Below are 22,676 nucleotides of genomic sequence, written 5' to 3'. Positions count from 1 at the left end.
GATGAGATTCACAAGTTGTTAAAGCCTAAAAATGTGGACTTGGGGATAGCTTTCCTCTATTTTTGTTCAACATCTACATGAAGCCATTAGCCACTGGAACAGGACATGACAGTTTTTAGAGAAAGGCGTCAGTATGCTGATGATACCCAAATGTATCTTACCTTTTCATAAGTAGGGCAGTTAGGTCTCTGAATGTATGTCCGGAGATGGTAAGCAGCTGAGTGAAAGCTAATAAACTAAAACGTAACCTGAATAATACAGAGATGTTTTTGGTGGGCTGCTTAGCTGATCTAGTTTTAGATGCTCAACCTGTTCTGGGTAGGGTCATGCTCCCTCTAAAGGAACAGGTTTACAATTTGGAGATACTCTTGGAGGCCAAGGATGCTTACTTACAACTGCACCTCATCCTGGCATTTTGAAGAACAAGGATTTAGCCACTGTGACATATATATTTCTCTATTTATTTGTTAGTTAGATTTATATCCCACCCTTCGTCCAAGGAGCTCAGGTTTCTCCCTTTGCATCCTCACAGCAACCATGTTAAATAGGTTAGGCTGAGAGATAGTGATTGGCACCCAGTGAGCTTCCTCCTCCTGGAAGAAAGGGCAGGATATAGATCAAATAATAAATAAATAAATAAGAGCTGAACCCAGGTCTCCTCAGTCCCAGTCAGACATTGTAATCCAGATATCAGCTACCCATTGTGCTGCAGAACTTGTTGGACTGCAACTCGCATCAACCTCAGCCAACATGGCCTATGGTCAGGGATGATGCCAGTTGGAGTTCAACAACATCTGGAGGGTCACAGGTTCTTCATCCCTGCACTCTCCACTGCACTATTCTGGACCTCCGAATATCATGATCGAGTATGGTTGGGGATTGCAATGGTTTCTGTGTGGGACTGCCTTTGGAAAGTGTTTAGAAACTATAATTGGTATAAAATAGAGTTATGAGCAGTCCCTAACACTCATGGACAACGGTGTGTACCTGTCCTCCCATCAGCTGCATTGCAGAGAGAGAGGGATGAGGTGACAAAGAGGTTGGTGTGGTGTGGGCACAGTTATAGGAGAGCTAGATAGGCTCCGCCTCTGTACTTGTACCACCCCAACCTCCCCACTGCTGCCTCTCCCCTCCACCTCTCTCTCCTGGTAAGTGTAGTGATGCAGCTGATGCAGGTATATGACAGTGCCCTTCCCTGCTGTCCACCCCTGCTAACACTGGTTTTGAAACATCTGTAGTGGTATCTTGTATATTTCTGGGTATTATTCAGAATGCTGATTTTAGCTGTTTAATGGGCTGGGAACAGCTTCAGTTGATGTACCAACTGTGCCCCTATCTGGAGTGGCCTGACCTTGCCACAGTGGCCCATGTTCTGGTCACGTCCAGACTAGAGATAGGGGAGAAATTCAATTCACATTTAAAGTCAAATCTGTCAAAATCACACTTTCCACAACAACATAAGAACCAAAACAAAGCCACCCTTCAAAATGCACACATATGTGAATTTTGTGATTTATTATTATTGATTGATTAATTGATTAATTTTATATCCTACCCTTCCTCCCAGAAGGAGCCCAGGGTGGCAAATAAAACACTCATTAAAAACAGACTTTAAAATATATTAAAACAAAACATCTTTAAAAACATCTTTTTTAAAAAGGCTTTAAAAAATCTTAAAAAGCAATTCCAACACAGACACAGACTTGGATAAAGTCTCTACTTAAAAGACTTGTTGAAAGAGGAAAGTCTTCAGTAGGCACCGAAAAGATAACAGAGATGGTGCCTGTCTAAAATTTAAGAGAAGGGAATTCCAAAGGATAGGTGCCACAACATTAAAGGTCCACTTCCTATGTTGTATGGAACAGACCTACTGATAAGATTGTATCTGCAGGATACCCCTCTGCTGCTTCGAAACGACCCTATGTTGGGACAGTGTGATAATTTTATTGCTGTCATGGCAGAAATCTTTTGAGACCCTCAAGGGAAGGCCACAGTAGCTCCCCAGCTGGGAAACCTGAGTCAGGGCAAGAACTCAGTCAGGACTTATACCAACACTTTTCAAATTTTGGTGCAGGAAGTGGATTGGCACGAGCTCAGATGTACCAATACCACAAGGACCTAAATGATGAGATACTGGATGAACTGGCACAAACTCTGGCTCCCAACTCCTTATCAGAGCTCATCCAGCTGTGCCTGCAGATAGACAGCAGACTTAAAGGTCATCACGTAGAGTGCAGGGCTTCCTTGGCTCAGCTGTTACCTCCCATACCTCTTCCCGGCACGTGCTTCTCTCCCAGCATGGGAACCTCCAGTCAGTCAGGGGAGGAGCCCATGAAGATTAGAGGAGCACGGCCATGCCTGACAGAGGAGGAGAAAGAGAAGCATCACTGAGAGGGGCTGTTCCTATACTGTGGAAAGGCAGGACACCTCATGAAGGCCTGCCCCTCCAAATTGATGAAGGTTTTGGTGCATGAAACCTACAAATCCCAGCTCTTACAGAGGTCCACAAGCTGGGATCGACTGTAAGCCAAGGGCTTCACAATGTTCCCGCCCTACTAAAGCTGGCTGTATACCTGCCAATCCACCTGGGTCTACCTTCAAGACAGAGCATCCAACTACATACTATGGTGGATTCGGGGGCATCCAGCAACTTTATGGACTTGGGCTTTGCAAAGCAACACAACATTTCTATCACTATGCTTGACGCACTTCTAGCCATGGAGACCATGGAGGGACAGCCCCTAGTTTTAGGGGTGGTCACACAGGCTACCATATGACTACAAGTGGAGCTGCCTGGGCATCTTGAACAGCTGCCCTTCTACCTTGCCACATTTCCCAGTGGTCCTGGGGATGACCTGGCTGATGCAACATGATCCTGCAATCTCCTAGAGGGAAGAAGCTGTGGCATTCCAGTCAGACTATTGCAAACAGCACTGCCAGCCTGCCGAGGCTACAGCAGTGATGGCAGTAGCCACCCCACCTACTTCTGTGCTGGCTCCCCTACTTGCAAAAACCTGGGACTACCGTGACGTGTTTGACAAGAAAGAGGCAGACCAGTTGCCCCCCCAGACCTTATGACTGTGCCACTGACTTGCTCCCGGGGGCCCAGATTCCCTCTGGCTGCATCTACTCACTGTCTGAGCCAGAGTTGGCTGCTCTACGGGACTTCCTCAATGTCAACTTGAAGCGGGGGTTCATTCGACCATCAAAATCCTCAGCCAAGGCCCCCTTGCTATTTGTCAAGAAAAAGCAGAGAACTCCACCCCTGCCATGATTATAGCGAGCTGAATAAAATTACCATCCCCAACACCTACCCACTCCCCCTTATCAATGAGATGTTGGAGCAGCTGCAAGCAGCAAAAATCTATACCAGCTGGACCTGTGTGCTGCTTATAACCTCATCAGGATCTGGGAAGGGAATGAGGGGTAAACAACTTTCAAGATGCGATATGGCCATTTCGAGTACTTGGTCATGCCCTTTGTACTATTGAATGCTTCAGCAGTCTTCCAGCATTTTATGATTACGTCTTTTGAGATTACCTAGATCACTTTGTGATTGTCTATTTAGATGACATCCTTATTTACTCTGACTCCCTGGAGCAGCACGATGCGCATGTGAGGACTGTGTTACAGAGACTGAGAGAGCATCACCTGTATGCCAAGTTGGAGAACTGTGGGTTCAATTTAACCACTCTGGACTTTTTAGGCTACCGAATTATCCCAACAGGAGTGGAGATGGACCTGGGGAAAGTGTGTTGCATGCTCTCCTGACACACACAAACACCCAAAATTAAAAAGGACCTACAGTGATTCCTGGGGTTCGCCAATTACTACAGACGGTTCATCGCTGCCTTCTCCAACATGACTGCCTCATTAATGGACTGCCTTAAGGGCTCTGGTCCATTCTGATGGACCGAGGCTGCCCAACAGGCTTTTGACCATCAAAAAATGTTGTTCTCAGAACCAATATTACAACGTGCCGACCCCGACTGGCCTTTGTGGTGGAAACAGATGTCTCAGACGTAGTCATCAGAACAGTGTTGTTACAGTCCTCCAAGAACCTACATCCTTGTGAGTACTTCTCCTGAAAGCTGACTGACTCTGAACAAAACTACTGTATGGGAGAAGGAGCTACTAGCCATCCGTGATGGGTTAGCAACCTGGTGGCACCTCCTAAAAGGAGCTCAACACATAGTGGACATCCACACTGGCCACTGGAACCTCAAGAGCCTCCAAATGGCCCAGAAACTGAATCAGCATCAAGTGTGCTGGTTCCAATTCTTTTCCATGTTCCACTTTCATATCACCTATGTCCCCCCATGCCCAAAACTGCAGAGCTGACGTGCTCCCCCATAAGCCAGAGTACAATAAACCTCAGCCAGACTCACCTCTACATCACATCATCCTTTTAGACAAGATTGTGGCAACAGCCTGTCCAGACCCCTGGACTGAAGAGCTGTGCACCACTCAGGAACAAGATCCGTTTGCTCAAGAATGGGTCCAGGAGCTCCAAGGGCTCCCTCAGGACAGGGCTCCAGACTTCTCCCAAAGGGGAGGGGTTGCTCTATCACTATGAGGCCTTGTACGTGCTCCCCAGTGAGCTTTGGGCCAAGGTCCTACAGCAGTGTCACAACACCCCAACCGCAGGGCATTTTGGGGTGTTTAAGACTCTGCAGGCGGTTACATTAGAATTTTGGTGGCCCGGAATAAAGCACGACATCGAGAAATATGTAGTTTTGTCCAACTTGCATGAGGGCCAAGTATGCCCCTGGATGACCAGCTGGGCTGTTAGAACCTCTACTCACACCCAAAGAGCCTTGGAGAATGGTGACACTGGACTTTATCACAGATCTATGCTCTTCTCAGGGAAATACTACCATTCTGGTGGTAGTTGATGCCTTCAGTAAAATGGCCCTTTTTTCACCAATTATGGCTACCACCCTCACACCTTTCACAATCCTACCACCACTTTGGCTGTCCCTGTGACAGCAGAATAGGTGCAAGAGCTACAACAATGCAGTAGATGCTACAAGAGTAACTACTGAGGGCCAAGGCCACCTATAGGCAGGTCACCAACCAGCATCGCCAAACTGGTCCTGAAATACAGGTGGGGAATAGAGTGTGGCTTTCCACACGTTACCACACACCAACAACTGCTCCCTGCCATAAGTTAGCTCAGCAGGTGAAGCCCTTGGAAGTAGAGACACAGATCAACCCTGTAAGCGGTACCTCTCTCCATGAAAATCCATCCAGTATTCCACCATTCGTTGATAACATTGTTAAAGAGCCACTGCATAATGGGCACCCGAATCACCACCTACTCCCATACTTGTTGACGGCCACAAGGAATATGAGGTGGAGCAAATTCTTGACTCCTGTCAGCACCAAGAGAAACTGTAGTACCTGATCCAATGGAGGGGGTTCAGATTGGAGGAAAGATCCTGGGAGGCAGCACCAGGCGTCCATGTGCCAGATTTGGTGAGTGAATTCCATGAATGCTGCCCTGGTAAACCCAAGCCTCTGGGATGTGGGGTGGATCAGCGTGAAGGGGGGGATGATGTCATGAGCCCTGCAGAGAGCAGGTGGAGTGGCAAGAATGGGGGGGAGGAAGAGAGCTTTGAATGGGATGACAATTCCAGTGACAAGTGCACCGGATGTGTCTGGCTTCAGTGGGTTTGGGCAAGACACTTGGTTTAAATCACTCTACTCTACCTGCCACTGGCAAAAGGAAAAGACCACTCCCTGAATATAATCTTTAAAAAATCTGGGAGGGGCACTGGCCTCAGCAGGCACCAAAGGAAGAATCAGAACGTGTTGTGGTACCCACAGGCACCACATTATAGGATCCCAGGTGACTGGCAGCAGCTCTCCATGTTTTGAACAAGGCTCTACCTGAAGGTGCCAGGGATTGAACCTTAGACATTCTGCATGCAAAGCAGATGCTTTATGTTTAACATATGGACCTGGGACAGAGCTCAGCAAATTTGTTACCCAAGGTTCTCCCCCACAAATCTGTATGTCAGACATTCACCCATTATTATCTAAATATTTGATACTGATATTTGAAAAGTTACTTTAATATTTCATTTCAATAAGTTGTAGTATTTAACAGCTGACATTCAAAGCGTATTTAGAACTGGATATCTGGCCTGCCACAATATTTAGTATTTTGACATTGTTTGATTTCTGTCATGAAATGGTATTTAGTAGCTGATGGAATTTGAAAACTGGCATGTACTACTACTGCTACTACTACTTAGTAGTAGACCTCATTTAACAGATCAAGAACCACACAAAAGGAATGCTAGACTAATTCAAAAATTGATTCCAAAAAACCTCAGAGTGAGGATAAAGCATAAAAGGCATATTTATTAACAAATTCACCATTACAATAATAAAACTGGCACTATTATCATATGATGAATTTCTTGAAACCTGCTGCTTGACAGCACTGTTTGTTCACGGAAAAGATAGAAGTATATTCTTAATTCAGGAATCCCACCATTGCTGCATTTGCTAGGGTCACCCAGCACAAATCACCTATCCTTGTTCTTTTCAGGATTATCAGTGGAAAATCTGAGGAGCAATCATATTAAACCCTGAATGCCTGCAGTTTATAAGCTGTTTTTGCTAAATGTAATTAATACTGGAATGGTTTCAAAACAAAATCTCTCAGGAAAATAAGAGAGCAGAAATTTTATTAAGACAGAACAGTTATTTATTACAAGGCAGAACAGTTACCCTCATGGCAAGCAAGTGAGGATGTAGGGTTCTGAGCATAAAGTAGCTGGCAGTCTGCCACAGTAACAGATAGACCATTTGCCTCAAGGTCATAACTACCCCGACAATCTGTCCTGCAGCATGAGCAAAGGAAGCTATTGGAAAGAAGCAACGACTCTCTTCTGTAAAAAGCACTTGCAGCCTACTCTAAGATGCCCTTGCACTAGCATGTACCAATCATTGTGCCAGCATCATATAATAAATTGTGTTATATCAAAAGCACAGGTAAAATCAGCAACAATATTCTGACTCAGCCCAATCTAAACTGCAAACATAAACCAGATTAAATTTGTTTAGATTTTGTGGCTCTCAACCAGTGGTCATGAGGAACTCCTCCATTTGACCTGCAAGGTTGTTTCGCCAACGCACACCCACCTGCCCAACTATCATCATATATGATATCTGGTGCAGGGCAGGTAAAAGTGTCACTCCCTGCCAAAAGCAGGGTTTGGAGGCACTGCTGATCACCTTATCACTGGTGGCTCCAATGCCCTGTGCCTTTGCAAGTGCCAGTGATCACAGATGGTTGCAAAGGCACAGCAGAATGTTGCAAGTATCAACAACCAGCTGATTCCTGGTACTTGCAAACTGCTGTCCCTTTGCCCATGGAGCTTCATTTCAAACCATGCAGCCAAAGGAAAATGGGAAACGTGATATCATTGTGATATCAGATGAGTGAAAGATGGACAGCCCCACAAGAAGGGGGGAAGTAAGGATCAGGCCTGCATGAGTCTCAGCCACAGTGATGTAATGTTTAGATTGTGACAGTTACACACCATACATTTAAAGCCCATTATGTTTTACAAAAAATCCTGGGAACTGTAGTTTACCCCTCAGAGAGCTAGCATTCTTAACAAACTACAGTTCCCAGGATGCTTTAGGGAAAATAACGTGCCTTAAATGCATGGTGTGTACAGTGTTGGACTCGGACTGGGGAGATCCAAGTTCCAATCCCCACTCAACTATAAAGTTCACTGGGTGACCTTGAGCCAGTCATCAACTCTCAGACTATCCTACTTCACAGAGCTGTTGTGATGATAAAATGGGGGGAGGAGTATGCTGCCTTGGGCTCCTTAGAGTATAGGTGAGTATAAATAGGCTGAGTGCTGAGAAGACAGAATATGAAAGGAGAAAAGCAGCTTTAACCCATGGCTTGCCTATTACGTTTGTTGGATCAAACCATAATTTGAATTCTAAATTATGGTTAGTACAAACCATTATTTGTAATGTTTAAATTGAGCCAGAGGTAATAGACATGACGTCAGGGAAAATAATGAAAAGTCAAATGGTTGCTTACATTTTTGTTAGCAGTCTCAACTGACCATGTTGTGTAACTTATGCAGTATAAAGATAACGATATGTCAACCAAGTTGCTACAGCACAAGCATCTGATGCCCCTGAGCAGTTGCAGCACAAATATAGGACTGGGCTATAACCCAAATGCCTGTGTATTATATAAAAACAATTTACTTTATCAACTCAGCCTGAAATCTTCTAGAAAGAGAAAAAAAGTAACAGGTCGCTTTACAGGTTCCCCATTAAGCTATATCAATGACTTTAGTATTTATTTATATAGCAATCAATTACCTCTTTTGCTTTGTTTACAGAATTCCAAATTGTTTACTCAATTATTCTGACAAAGTCAACACTAGGGTGGCAGTTTTAAATCTCCCTGAGCCATTCATTTTGTTAGAGGTAGGGGGTATAAGTGTATATGGAAGCAGTAATGAAGTAACTTTAGTAATTCCAGGAAAATCCACAGCACAAATGTAAATCAGTCTAAAACCAGTTCAACTGTCATAAATTTCCATTAATGAAACCTCTTGCCCTTTAATGGAACTACAATCCCCAGAGTTTCCAGGTTGAGAGCCATGAAAGTTAAACAGATTTAAAATGGATTGTGTCTGTAGACTGGGCTGAGTCACACAAAAGTTTTGTTGTCAATTTTACTTTTGCACTTTTGACAACAGATGAGAAATTGATCAAAATACTTTTGGGGCAGGAAATAAAAGTGCTCCTTACTCCTCCCCCACAATTTAAGCAATGGAACCAGGTCTATCCCCTCTCCCCCCCCCATCTATATGTTGTAGAGAGTGGGTATAGATTATGAGGAATTTGCAGAAGGATCACATGCAGGAAATAATGGTGCATTTAGCGGTCTTAATAATCTTCTGTTCTGGTTATCTAATCCTACAAATTTATAAGTGGGTTAGTTTGAACAGGATCAGTTTGATTTGTTCTCTGTAGTGGATGTAGGGTTGCCAGGTTCAATCCCTGAGACTGATCCTGTATCTTTAGGAGAAAAGAAAGTCAGCCAAGTGCAGGTGTTCTTGCAACCCTGTAATGGGAAAAACCACAAGATGGAATTCTCCCTCCCCCCTGCACAACTTTTAAAGATACAAAAGACCTCTAGGTAGCCTCCAAGTGGTCTTTTGTATCTTTAAAAGTTGTGCAGGGGGGAGTGAGAATTCCACCTGGTGGTTTTTCCCATTACAGGGTTGCAAGAACACTTGCACTTGCCTGGCTTTCTCTTCTCCTAAAGATACAGGATCAGTCTCAGGGACTGAACCTGGCAACCCTAAGTGGATGGCAAATGCTCAGTTCCATTCACAACCAAATATTTATCTTATCTTGCTTCTTTTCAGATAAGGACTACAAATATGTATTGAAAACTACTTTCACATCTGCATCACTCTTTACAGTTTGCCATCTATACCTGCCAATGGTGTGGCCTCAAAGTTAGTATTGTCTAACCATTTTTAAAAAGATTAAAGTTATGCAGCCTGGCCCTATGTCTGCTTTCTTAGAAGCCTCATTTTGCCTGTGGGACTTATTTCCAAGGAAGTGTGTGTACAATTGTAGCATTATTTGCTCAAATTGCCATTGATCATTTGTTTACTACTGATAACAGTATTTTAGAACTACTGGTTTAGGTAAATTGTCACTTATCTCTTATTTCAAGCATGGTTACAAATCACACTGATCTGAAAAAACTTGGATTTTGCTGCATCGGTGCAACACTACAATGTATGATCTTGTAGTGGTAAGATGGCCATCCAATCTTCTTTTTACCCCCTTTAAACAAAACAAAAAAATCATAGGTTTCCACTAAGTCCTTCTAATAGCTTTAATCCCTTTGGAGCCTTCTTAGACCGACAAGTACTGATGACAGAATAGGCGCTGGCAACACACACATGGAAGAAAATGAGAATTAACTAACTCAATTAAAGTGTCTGAGGAAAGATGCACCTAAGAAAGGGCAAGTAAAGGGCAACATTATGTGTACTTGAGTGTATGTTTATATGCAAACAAACCCTAGAAGTTGAAGGCAGCAATCCTACGAAGACTATAAGTGGGTATGTCTAATTAACCCCAGTCTATACTTCTGATTAAACATTCATACACTTTGACTGTAATAACCAGAGTGAGTGCATTAAATTGAATCTAGAAGAGACATAGGCCAGGTTCAAGGCTCTTGGACTAGTGTATAAAGCCCTGAATAACTCAGGCCCAGGATACCGTGTATGTCCCAAGCCGATCAATGAGATCATCTGAGGGAGCACTGTTGGTGATCCCCTATAGGTCAGAAGCATGATTCAATGAAAAGCCAAGCGTTGTGGGCCCAACTCTATGAAACTCCCACCCATTAGAAGCTAGAGAGGCACTTGTCCCAGTTGTGTTTTCAGATGCCTGGTTAAAACCATTTTAATTTGGGAGGCCTTTGCATCATGAATGCTTCTCTGATGTTTTTTTATTTAATTTTTGGAGATTTTGAATTTCTGAGGTTTTAAATGGTTAAGGTTTAATTTATGTTTTAAATTTTGTATACTATATATTTTTATTGCTGTAAGCCACTTTGAGAACTAGATGGGGAAAAGCTGGATATAAATTTAAAAAATAAAATAAAATAAATGATCAGATCTCCAGACGTTTTCTTTAAAAAAAAAAAAGATCCATGGATCAGGGCTGCAATGTTGTAGAGGAGGAAATTAACCCTTTTCTTCATGCCATTTCTTGATCTAATAATCCTTTTCCAAAGTTGCAATTTGTATACTGGGAAAGCATACCTCAGGCTTTCACCAGCAGAGCAAATACATTCAAGGGAACAATGTCGATAAGGAAAATGGTATAGTGGTACCCCCTCTCCCCCAGCATCATTGCCTGAATCCAAATTGCTTTTTATAGAGCCAAATGGACATTATTTATTTATTTATTTGAGTTCTATCCCACCCTTCTTCCCAGAAGGAGCCCAGGGTGGCAAATAAAACACTCATTAAAAACAGACTTTAAAATATATTAAAACAAAACATGTTTAAAAACATATTTTTAAAAAAGCTTTAAAAACATCTTAAAAAGTAATTCAAACACAGACGCAGACTGGGATAAGGTCCCTTCTTAAAACGCTTGTTGAAAGAGGAAGGTCTTCCGTAGGCGCTGAAAAGATATCAGAGATGGTGCCTGTCTAATATGTAAGGGGAGGGAATTCCAAAGGATAAGTGCCACAACACTAAAAGTCTGCTTCTTAAGTTGTGCAGAATGGACCTCCTGATAAGATGGTATCCACAGAAGGCCCTCACCTACAGAGCACAGTGATTGACTGGGTATATAAGGGGCACGACAATCTTTCAGGTATCCTGATCCCAAGCTGTATAGGGCTTTGTACACCAAAACCAGAACCTTGAACGTGGCCTCAGCAGCAGGGTGAAATGTTGGTGATACTCTGTACCAGTTGTAGCTTCCGGACCAACCTCAAGGACAGCCCCACATAGACCGCATTACAGTAATCCAAGCTGGAGTGCATGGACAACAGTGGTCAGGCTATCCTGCAGAAACGGCTGAAGCTGGTAAAAGGCACTCCTAGCCACTGAGGTCACCTGGGCCTCTAGTGAAAAGGATGGATCCAGGAGCACCCCAGACTATGAACCTGCTCTTTAAGAAAGAGTACAACCAAAGGAGGCAACTGACCAATTATCTGAACTTAGGAACCATCCACCCACAGCGCCTCCATCTTGCTAGGATTCAGACTCAGTATTTTGGCCCTCATCCAGCCCACCACCAACTCCAGGCACTGATCCAGGGCTTACACAGCCTCTCCTGATTCAAATGTTACTGAGAAATAGAGTTGGGTATTATCAGCGTACTGCTGACACCTCGCCCCAAATCTCCTGATGACCGCCTCCCTAGGGATTCAAATAGATGTTAAACAGCATTGGGAACAAGATGGTACCCTGTGGCACCCCACAGCTCAACTGCCAGGGGGCCAAAAGACAATCACCCAATGCTATTCTCTGAAAATGACCGTAGAGGTAGGATCAGAACCACTGTAAAATACTGCCTCCGATACCCATCTCACTGTCAGCTCAGAAGGATGCCATGGTCAACAGTATCAAAGCCGCTCACAAACCAATGGGTCCAGGGTAGGCTTTTTCAGGAGTGGTCAGATCACTGCCTCTTTCAGGGTGGCTGGGACCACTCCCTCCTGCAAAGACGTGTTGACCACACCCTGGATCCACTTGGTCATACCCCCTCAGCAAGCTTTAATAAACCAAGAGAGGACACATTGTTGGTCGCACTGTCACAAGCACCTTGTCCATGTCATCAGGCCATATTAATTGAAACTGATCCCAAGAAGTTGCAGCAGACATGAACGGCAACTGCATGTATTTTAAACATGTTTGTCGCATTCACATCTAAAGTGGGGGTATTTTACACAAAACAGAGTGCACATAAAACTCATCCCTTTCGCTTATCTTGCTGCTCTCTATCACTTAATGCTATTTTCTCCTTACCTAGCTCATTTCCAGTATCAGAGCAAAGCTGGGAGGAAACTGCTTTCAAGTTATACGATAGGGGAAAGTGTGCATAAAAAATGAATTTATGAGTGAAAATAACATACAAAAATACATTATATGACAAGAAATGGCTTGCAGAAATGTGTATATTAGTCAAAACTGCCTGCAAAAGTGTGTTTATTAGGAGAAAAATGCATATGCTGGAAAATTTTCATGAAGATTTTTTTTTAAAAAAAAATCACAAATTCCTGCAGAAATGTGGACATCTAAATTTTATATTGGAAAAATGAGAAACTCAGATAACCGAAATTGACAGATCTTTCCATCCCTCCTACACATACATATACAATATTTAACATTTTAGTGGGATGTCTAACTTTCTACTGGCATATCTCTGAATCCTAGAACAATGAAAACCCTTGGGAAACTAACATGCCTCAGTACTTAAAGGCAGGATAGTTCAAACTAGAGGCGACATGCTATGTTTTTTAAAAATGACAATGAAGAATTAAAGTCAATAGAATTTGTAAATGACAGAAGCACTTTAGGGCATATCTACCACACATAATTAACCTATTAAGATTTAATTGCCTTTCCCTCTTCCCAGGAAATTCTGTTCTGTGAGGGAAGCCAACAGGGTCTAATTCTTAGCATCCTTGCCAAGTTACAGTTCTCAGGATTCTTTGGAGAAGGAAACCTCCATAGTTAAACTTACTATAAAACCAAGTCTGCAGGATAGTTATCCCCTTTGGGTAGAGATTACCTGCTACAACAGGAGTATAGTATTGGGGATATACAAAAATTTTGATGATAATCTTGAAATGCCACAAGAAATCCCGGAGGCAACCACTGTAAATTATAGTGTTACTATACTATAGAAAAATAGATTACTTCCATTTACTCTTGATTGGTTCACTAAATGTCAAAATATAGAAATAGACAAGAGATAAAATGTCTTGATACAACTTGTGTTTACACTTTAGAGTAGTTATTTACAGAACCAAGAAAGGAGATGTCAGTTGGCTTAACCCTCAGGGGTGCTCCAAATCTAGAGCAAGTGGCTGGCAGAGTGGAACATGGCAACTATGACCATAGGCGGGCTTAAAATTATCCTTCCAAAATGTTAATTGTATTTCACTTTAATAGGAAAAACTCAGATGCAGGGAATTTGTTAAAAGTAATCTTCAAACAGTCTGAAATCCCTTCATACTTAATCAAACATACCAGATTTTGTAAACGGTACAATCATGGCCAAGATGTGGTTTCCAGAAACCTGCCTAAGGGTGTTGTGCAATGTCACCATGAGAGCATGCAGCCACTGGGCCTCCTGATCTTTCTTCCACTGACCCTCTTACCTACTCTCAATACTTAATTTCTAGAAAATGATATGTCTAAGATCAAGTCTGTCTAGAAACACGACTAGGGTTGCCAGGTCAGAAGCATTTCAAACCCTGAGATTTCAGGGGTGGGCCCTAGCGATGTCATGGGGCAGGGCCCTAGTGATGTCATTAAGCATGATATTTTAAGCATCAACCACAGTTGCTTGGAGCATACCACTCAAACAAAAACAATTTCTCCAATTGGAAATCTTAGCTAAATGAGGGTGTTCCCAAGTCCAGCTGATCCTTTAGTGTGGCAGCACCCACACCCCCTGCCTATTGACATTGGGCAGGCACCTTCATTGTACTCTTTTCAACACCTGCTTAAAACATTTTTTGTTTAGGAAAGCCTGCCCAGGCATGTAGAAGCTATTATGCATTTATCTGTTTTTAACTCATTCTTGGTTTCATTATTTTGAATGTTTTTGAATACCTGTTTTTAACTGTTTTTGCCAAAAAAAAGTTATTGTTTTAATTCCTTCTGTAAACCGCTTTGACTTTTTTTTACAATAAAGTGGTATATAAATGTTGTAAGTAAAATACATAAATTAATTTCAGTCACTGCGGCCCTTGGGTCTCTTTCCTCTTTTAGGAACAAAGGAACCTTCCTTATACTAACTGAGGCCATTTGGCACTATCTAGCTCAGTACTGATGACATGGACTAGCATTGGCTCTCCAGGATTCCAGGCAATAGCCTTTTCCACAGATTGGATTTTGGACCTTTGCATGCAAAGCATGTGCCCTACCACTGAGCTTCAGCCCTTCCCCTATTTAAAAAATATCTTTTAAATTTTTCTTTTCAATTCACAAATGAACGCACAACACACCTAGGGCAGATCCACACCATGCATTTAAAGCACGTTCAACATACATTTTAAGCACATGAATCCCACCACAGAATCATGGGAACTGTCATTTGTTAAAGGTGGTGGAAACTGTAACTGTGAGGAGGAAACTACACTTCCCAGGATTCTTTGGGGGAAGTCATGCACTTTAAATGCAAATTGGATGTGTTTTAAATGTATTATGTGGATCTGCATTACTTCATAAACTTTGCCTGCTTATAAATCATTGTAATTATTTTTTTAAATGCAAATCAGCTACAAAGTTTACTTGGTGACCATGGGCTACTCACCATCTCTCAGCCTAATCTGCCCTTCGGGGTGGAACCATGACCACCCCAACAAGAAGGGCACACTTAAAATGTAGAGGAAATAATAATGTACTGACGTAGTGTGAAATCAGATACATATCAAGACATAGTATGAAGAAATATTTATACAAGCATGCATGTCAAAGATGTTTATTATTTACACAATCTGTAAAGATATTTATAGTGCAATCCTATGCATGTCTACTCAGAAGCAAGTCCCAATGTATTTAATGTATTCAAACAGGGAAGCGTGCACACAACTGCAACCTCAAATGATAAGGAACTTCATTCACCCAACCCAAAATTCAGAATCATGCCACTGTTTTATACTTGTTTTATGGTTATTGGATTTTAAATGGCTTTATGTCTTCTTGTAAGCTACCTTGGTTTCCAACCCTAATTCATAGGGTTGTTGGAAAGATTCCATATACACGCACACTGGAGATGTAAAAATACATACACCCTATATAATCGTTTATTGTCAAAACTGCATTGCAGTTTTTTTAAAACCAGTATTAGTTTCCTACCAAATAAAACCATTGACCTTTGGGTGAATGGCAGGTAATAAATTCTAATTCTAATAATTCTAAAAAAGCACTGCCTAGTTGCTTTTTAAAAAAGGATTGGAGGAGTAGAGAAAGATTTACAGCACAATCCTTTCCTATGTTCACTCAAAAGTCCCACTGATTTACAGCACAATCCTAACTATGTCTACTCAAAAGTAAGCCATACTGAATTCAGTGGGGTTTATTGTTGGTATGTGTGGGATTAGCATTGCCGCTTTACTCCCAGAAAAGTGGGTAACGGATTAAACAGGCTATGAATTAGACAAACTGCCCTCTTCAACAGTCCAGTAAAATGTAAACTTGTTTGACTCCTTATCATTAGAAAAGTATAACATACACTCACTCAACTTCTGATGTGCACACAAACAGGAAAAGGAAACTGTTTTCAAGATTTGCATGGGTTTTAGCTCTTGCTGGAGGTCAGCAAATCTCTTGTCAATCACAACCCTGACTTCACTTATTGGCTAAAAACCTGAAAGGGCGGCAATTAGAACAGCTGACTTCTAACGGAAGTTGCGAGGAGTGATGTTTTGGTGTATATCTTGTGAACCAGATCACTAGAAACTTAGCTAAGAATCCAGAGATTAAGGTGACTCACCCAGAGACCCAAAGAAGACCCCCAAAAACTGGAATCCCTGGGTGAAAACCAGGCAACCCTAAACCCCACTCTGACATGGAAGCTTTTGTCCCAAGTCTCTGATGACTGAGAACCCTTTAGATTCTAAAGTTTAGAGTCTATTGTTACTCAATACTGAAGAAACAGTTCACACCCACTTAGGGAATTTTTCATCTATTCTTGATTCATATACTGCAATATATATTCATATACTGGCATTGAAGAAAACGATTGCCAGACCTAAGACCCAATGGATCCTTGAACAATTAAGCTAGGGATAGCTAACATGTGGTCCTCCATACGTTGTTGGCCTCTCATTAGCCCATGCTAATAAAAGGCCTCATGCTGAGCTGCACAAATTGAGAAAATCAGAAATTAGGCCTGAGTTACAGCCTAGGTGGCCAGCCAACTTTAATGTGCACAGCAATGTTTCTATTCCTCTAGGGCTGTTTTGTCCTTTGCCATCAAGTGCTCAAGGAAAGGAAAGGAAAACAGCCATTATGATTGTGAGTATACTGACTGTTTTAAAGAGTAAAGGATAACTTAGTTTGATTATTTTTTCAGATCACTTTATGTCTTTACTTCACCCTTTAGCAGTAAGCACCCAATCCTATCCTACTCGTTGTAATAACTGCAGAACAAACCAACTCATACTTCTTACTGCAGCAAACAAACATGCTTCTTTTTTGCTGGCTGGATAGACAGCAGAACTGAAAATGAAAATGAAAACCAGAGCAAAGGAAAGTCCAAGGGATGGAGTCTAACTCTAGGCCATAAAACAAACTTCTAATATTTAACTCTTCAAAGGTCATCTTATTATAATACAGGCTGTTTTTTCCAGGATCACCTAAATTATAGGGTGATTGTGATAATGAAAAATCCACTCTCAGGGAATGAGCAGACTTTTGGGGGCTCTTCCAGATGAGGCTTTTGTTGTGCACTTGCCCTGCCCTGTTCAGGGGGTCGTATTCTTAAATAGCTCCTTTTCTTCAAACAAGCTATCATTCTTTAAACAGAGTCTGTCATTCTTTGTCATGTCACAAATTAAACAGACAATTTCAAAAAAAAAAATGGGGGGGTGAAGCACAGTTCTAGGAGGGGCGGTACACCCATTTGCCCCACCCGGGCTACAGGGCTGCAAAGACAAGCATGTAACCCTATGCTTTTGTTCCAGTTGCACTGTCTCCCAATCAGCATGACTTTGTTAAGGTTCTGATTTTTAAAGTGATACAGCCTGGGCTCAGAGTACATCAGGAATTCTTGCTGACTTATGAACTTTCTCAGTTATTACAATGTCTTTTCTTGTTTTATCATAGATATATATATTAAATGTTTAGTGTACCAATACACACACATATATAATTAAATATATGGTATGCCACTTTATATATCTGGTTGTTTGTTTATGCTTTCTATATTTTAAATAGAAAAGTGGTATTCTAGATAGATAGATAGATAGATAGATAGATAGATAGATAGATAGATAGATAGATAGATAGATAGATAGACAGACAGATGACACTACTGCTCTGGTCTGATTGCTTTTCTGTCCTACTTATTAAAAAAGGAAAAAAGAAAGGAAGTAAAAAAGTACTGCCAGTAATAATTCTACACCTATCCTAAAGCAGAATTTTAATGGGTTCTAAATGCATAATTGGTCATGTCCATGTCGTAAGCTTTCTTTTTAAATGAGAATGTCAGCAGGCTGCCTCTGCAGCAAAATGTAATGTCCTGGGCTGCTCCACTCAAGCCTGGCAGCAGGTGTCACAATTCACCTCCTTATACTTGGCCCATTGAAAACAGATTTTATCCAATTGACCTTCACTGAGAGGTCAACTGACCCATAATTACAAAACTGAAGTTGCTTGGCTGGAACTGTTTTACAGGCCTTCACCTGCAGATTTGCTCCAGCCACCAAACACACTGATAGCTTTCTCATTTAACATAAGGCCTAGTAGTGCTGCATATCTGAGCAGTAAACATATGATCAGATTTTACAAGTTAGACCAAATGTATTATCAGGTTTTGGAATCCACTTATATGGACTGAACAGAACTCATGCAAAACTATTTTTAATTGCTTTTCATTCTTTCAATCTTAATGCCGTGCTGTAGATTTTAAGGGCTTTTTTTCAACAAATAAAAACCTGTTATTTTAAAGTGGTCAAAAGAGGAATTGTATGAAATTCCTCTTGTATCAAAGAAACCTAAATATGAACTTTTGCTTAGGCCTGGAAATTAACATAAAATATTTATTTTAAAGTAATAATCACTTCTAACATAGGACAGAATACTTGAAATTTAATAGCTGCAGAGAAAAAAGATTATAGTGATAAAATAATGGAGAAAGTTGCAGCTGCTGAAATTCTACATAAACAAAGTCACTACTTTAGTTCTACTAAATAGGTCAATCCATTGTTTATTGGAGTATGCGTGTTGTTCACAGAGTTTGACCTATGATTTCTCAGGCCAAATCTTGTTATGTTTACATAACTTTCTTCCAACTCAGGCCATTGAGACAGCAGCAACTTTTTATCTCCAATTTGAACTTACTGATTTTCATTCATCATTGTATAACTTGAAGACTGGAATATGATAATATATTCTTCTGGGATTGCCCTTCAGGAATACTTTGAATCTATAGCTAGTGCAGAATGTGGTGCTTCCTGATTGGGGGATGAATCACCAGAATCCCGTTATAAATGTTCCAGAGTCTACATAAGAATATGACAATTACCTGCCTATATCAGAGCAGGGTTGTTTCCACACTAGCCTTTTACTCTTGAATTGCCATCCTTTGTTAACTCACTGGGAATTCACAGAACATAGTTGTCAAATAATTGCATTCCAGTGTTTTCTATGTTTTTTCAGACCTGATTTGTGCCTCTTTTTCCTTTATATTTGGCTAATGGATAGGGTTGTCAGTTCTCTAGTTTTTGGGGGTCCACTCTGGGCCTCTGGGTGAGTCACCCCATTCTCTGGACTCTTAGCTTTCATTTAAAAAAAAGTAAGTTTCTATATGGTCTGGTTCAAGAGATATACACCAATATGTCAGCTGCCCCCCCCACAACTTCTGTTAGTATTGGCAAAAAGTATCTGATTTTGTACTACATTTATACATTATTTTTTCCTCTACATTTTAAGTGCGCCCTTCTTGTTGGAGTGGTCATGGTCCGCCTCTGTTCTTTTCACCCAGAGGGGCAGATTAGGCTGAGAAAGGGCGAGTAGCCCATGGTCACCAAGTAACCTTTGTAGCTGATTTCCATTTTAAAAAATAATTACAATGATTTATAAGTAGGCAAAGTTTATGAAGTAATGCAGATCCACATAATACATTTAAAGCCCATCCAATTTGCATTTAAAGCACATGACTTCCCCCAAAGAATCCTGGGAAGTGTAGTTTCCTCCTCACAGTTACAGTTCCCAACACCTTTAACAAATGACAGTTCCCATGATTCTGTGGTGGGATTCATGTGCTTAAAATGTATGTTGAACGTGCTTTAAATGCATGGTGTGGATCTGCCCTAGGTATGTTGTGCATTCATTTGTGAATTGAAAAGAGCAATTTTAAAAGATAATTTTTTAAATAGGGGAAGGGCTGAAGCTCAGTGGTAGGGCACATGCTTTGCATGCAAAGGTCCAAAATCCAATCTGTGGAAAAGGCTATTGCCTGGAATCCTGGAGAGCCAATGCTAGTCCATGTCATCAGTACTGAGCTAGATAGTGCCAAATGGCCTCAGTTAGTATAAGGAAGGTTCCTTTGTTCCTAAAAGAGGAAAGAGACCCAAGGGCCACAGTGACTGAAATCTATTTATGCATTTTACTTACAACATTTATATACCACTTTATTGTAAAAAAAACAAAGCAGTTTACAGAAGGAATTAAAACAATGATTTTTTTGGCAAAAATAGTTAAAAACAGGTATTCAAAAACATTTAAAATAATGAAACCAATAATGAGTTAAAAACAGATAAATGCATAATAGCTTCTACATGCCTGGGCAGGCTTTCTTAAACAAAAAATGTTTTTAGCAGGTGTTGAAAAGAGTACAATGAAGGCGCCTGCCCAACGACAATAGGCAGGGAGTTCCAAAGTGTAGGTGCTGCAACACTAAAGGATCAATTTCTTCTAAGAACAGAACAAGTACTATGTGGCACCCATAACAAGGAAAGTACACCTTGAACTTGGCCTGGTAGCAAATTAACCAGTGCAGATTTCAGAGCAGAGGTTACGTGCTTGTGCGAAGGGACCTATTTTTGCCCTTTCAACTCTGTGAGGCACGATGTACCCTGATGGTACAGTATAAAATAAATATAACTAACATAGTAGGGGTATATAAGGCAAAACCAGAACTGGTTTTACTAGAATCAGTTTTCATCCTAATAAAGTGGCCTCCTTATCTATTAATCCTCTTTTTTGATGAAAAATGAACCAAGCAAAGAGAATTACTTTAATCTAAAACCATCAGAATGGATAACAGCTTTTCATCAGATGTGGGAGATGAGAACATACCCTAATTTCTCCGCTTCCATTCAGCTTGTGGGGGTTTTGTGTTAGTAGTTTTAGGATAATTTACATATTGTAGAGTTAAACAACTAAAAGTTAAGTGCATGAAGATGACGATTTCAACTAATTTAATGTATCTATTTGGCATGACTTGGGTTGTTTACTGCGGGAAATGAATATTTTCTGAATGTTTAAGAAAAAAATAGAAGTGTTCAGTGTTCTATTTTAAGATGTCCTTTTCTACACCTGTATCAAGAAAAGCAGAACACATTTAATAAAATTAAAATTGTGGGTTTAAAAAAACCAAGCATATTTCCAGTGAAGAAACTCACTCACTCCTATTTGCCTATAAGGCATAAACTAAGTTTTTTCCCCTTTCTGTTCCTCTTTTATTAGTGGAGTGAGTGGGTATTAGATAGAAGGCATTAGCATTTAGCTGAGCATCCTGTATATGTTTCCATGTGTGAGAGAGAGTGGGGGAGGGGTGTTCTCCCTGGGAGAGGGGTGTGAAGGCTTCAATAGGTGGCCCTAAGAGGCCCAGCAGAAACCAACACTTCCAAAGATCAAAGTCACAGCCACAGAACAGAGAGCAGCAGTCCTGCCTGCCACCCGGTCACTCTTTCAATGCGGGCAGCTATTCATCTGCAGATCACGGCTGTCATCACTGTTTGCGCCCTCCACCATAACCACCACTACCATTACTTCCCAGAGAAGAAGGGGGGGATTCATTATCCATTAATGAGCTCTTCACAGAACCTGATCCCCGTGGCAAACACGGTTCCATTCATAAAACCTCTCAGAGGCTAGCCAAAGGGGGACACAAAAGCAGCCATTTCACAGCCAGATAGCACAGCATCTTGTTCTGGTTTGCCCCCAAATATACACACAGCAGTTGTGAATGGATGCATAAAAACAGAGAGGAAGGGAAGGAGGGAAAGGCAACAGTGATGGAGTTATATCTCACACACACAGAGCTGACTTCCTATAGCATCACATGTGTTGAAACTATTGCCACCTCAAAGAGCTGGATTTATTGAATTAGGAACAGAAATAGGCCATCCGATTAATTAAATATTTTTGTAAAGAGATTGTTTAAAACTTATGAAGGATAATAAAAAGTGGGCAGAATCAAGCATTTGTTAATATTTAATTTGGGCTCTGTGCTAGGATATTCCTTCCATAGCATGTAACGCTAACATTATCGTCAGCTACATCCAGTTAGCTAGTGTAATGCAGTAATTAAGGCAGCAATATATATAACATGTTTTGACCATTTGAAAAGTTTAGTAACAATAATAATATTGTTGTTGTTATATGCCTTCAAGTTGATTACGACTTATGGCGACCCTATGAATCTTTTTTGATATATCAATAGGGTTTTCATGGTAAGAGGTATTCAGAGGTGGTTTACCATTGCCTTCCTCTAAGGCTACGGCACCCGGTATTTCCAGGCAGTCTCCCATCCAAGTACTAACCAGGTCTGACCCTCCATGGCTTCCGAGATCAGACAAGATCGGGAGTGTTCAGGGTAGTATGTCCACAGGCAATGATAATAATATACATGACTATAAATTAAAACTGATTTTTCAGGCAGGTAGCTGAGTACATACGCACATGCACTTCAACACACTACAGTAATACTGAAAACTTTTTAAACCATTGGTTTAATTCTAATGTAAATTTCACTGTATGTAGACATAACCATTTGATGTCCAATAAGCATGGCAGTAATACACAGAGTTGTTTCAGAAGGAAATCCTTCAGAAAACTCCCAGCCAGTGAAGTAGCAGCTCTTACTGTGGGACCTGGGGGGGGGGAGCATGGGACACCTGTAGGAAGGGTACAATGTTCCAGGAAATGATAGTAGCCTGAGTCAGGTGGCAC

The 22,676-nt window shown here is 41.2% G+C and overlaps 1 protein-coding gene and 1 pseudogene across 2 annotated transcripts in view; both read right to left on the bottom strand.

Annotated features, from left to right (window-relative positions):
• Positions 1–22,676, bottom strand: part of PAX5 (paired box 5) — a 348,343-nt gene that overhangs the window by 284,129 nt on the left and 41,538 nt on the right. The window lies entirely within an intron of this gene.
• LOC133375889 (5S ribosomal RNA) lies at positions 22,219–22,337 on the bottom strand (annotated as a pseudogene).

Source organism: Rhineura floridana, chromosome 1 (genome assembly GCF_030035675.1).
Source record: "Rhineura floridana isolate rRhiFlo1 chromosome 1, rRhiFlo1.hap2, whole genome shotgun sequence".
NCBI lineage: Eukaryota > Metazoa > Chordata > Lepidosauria > Squamata > Rhineuridae > Rhineura > Rhineura floridana.
The sequence above is the reverse complement of the archived record's forward strand: the minus strand, read 5'-3'. Positions and strand labels throughout refer to the sequence as shown.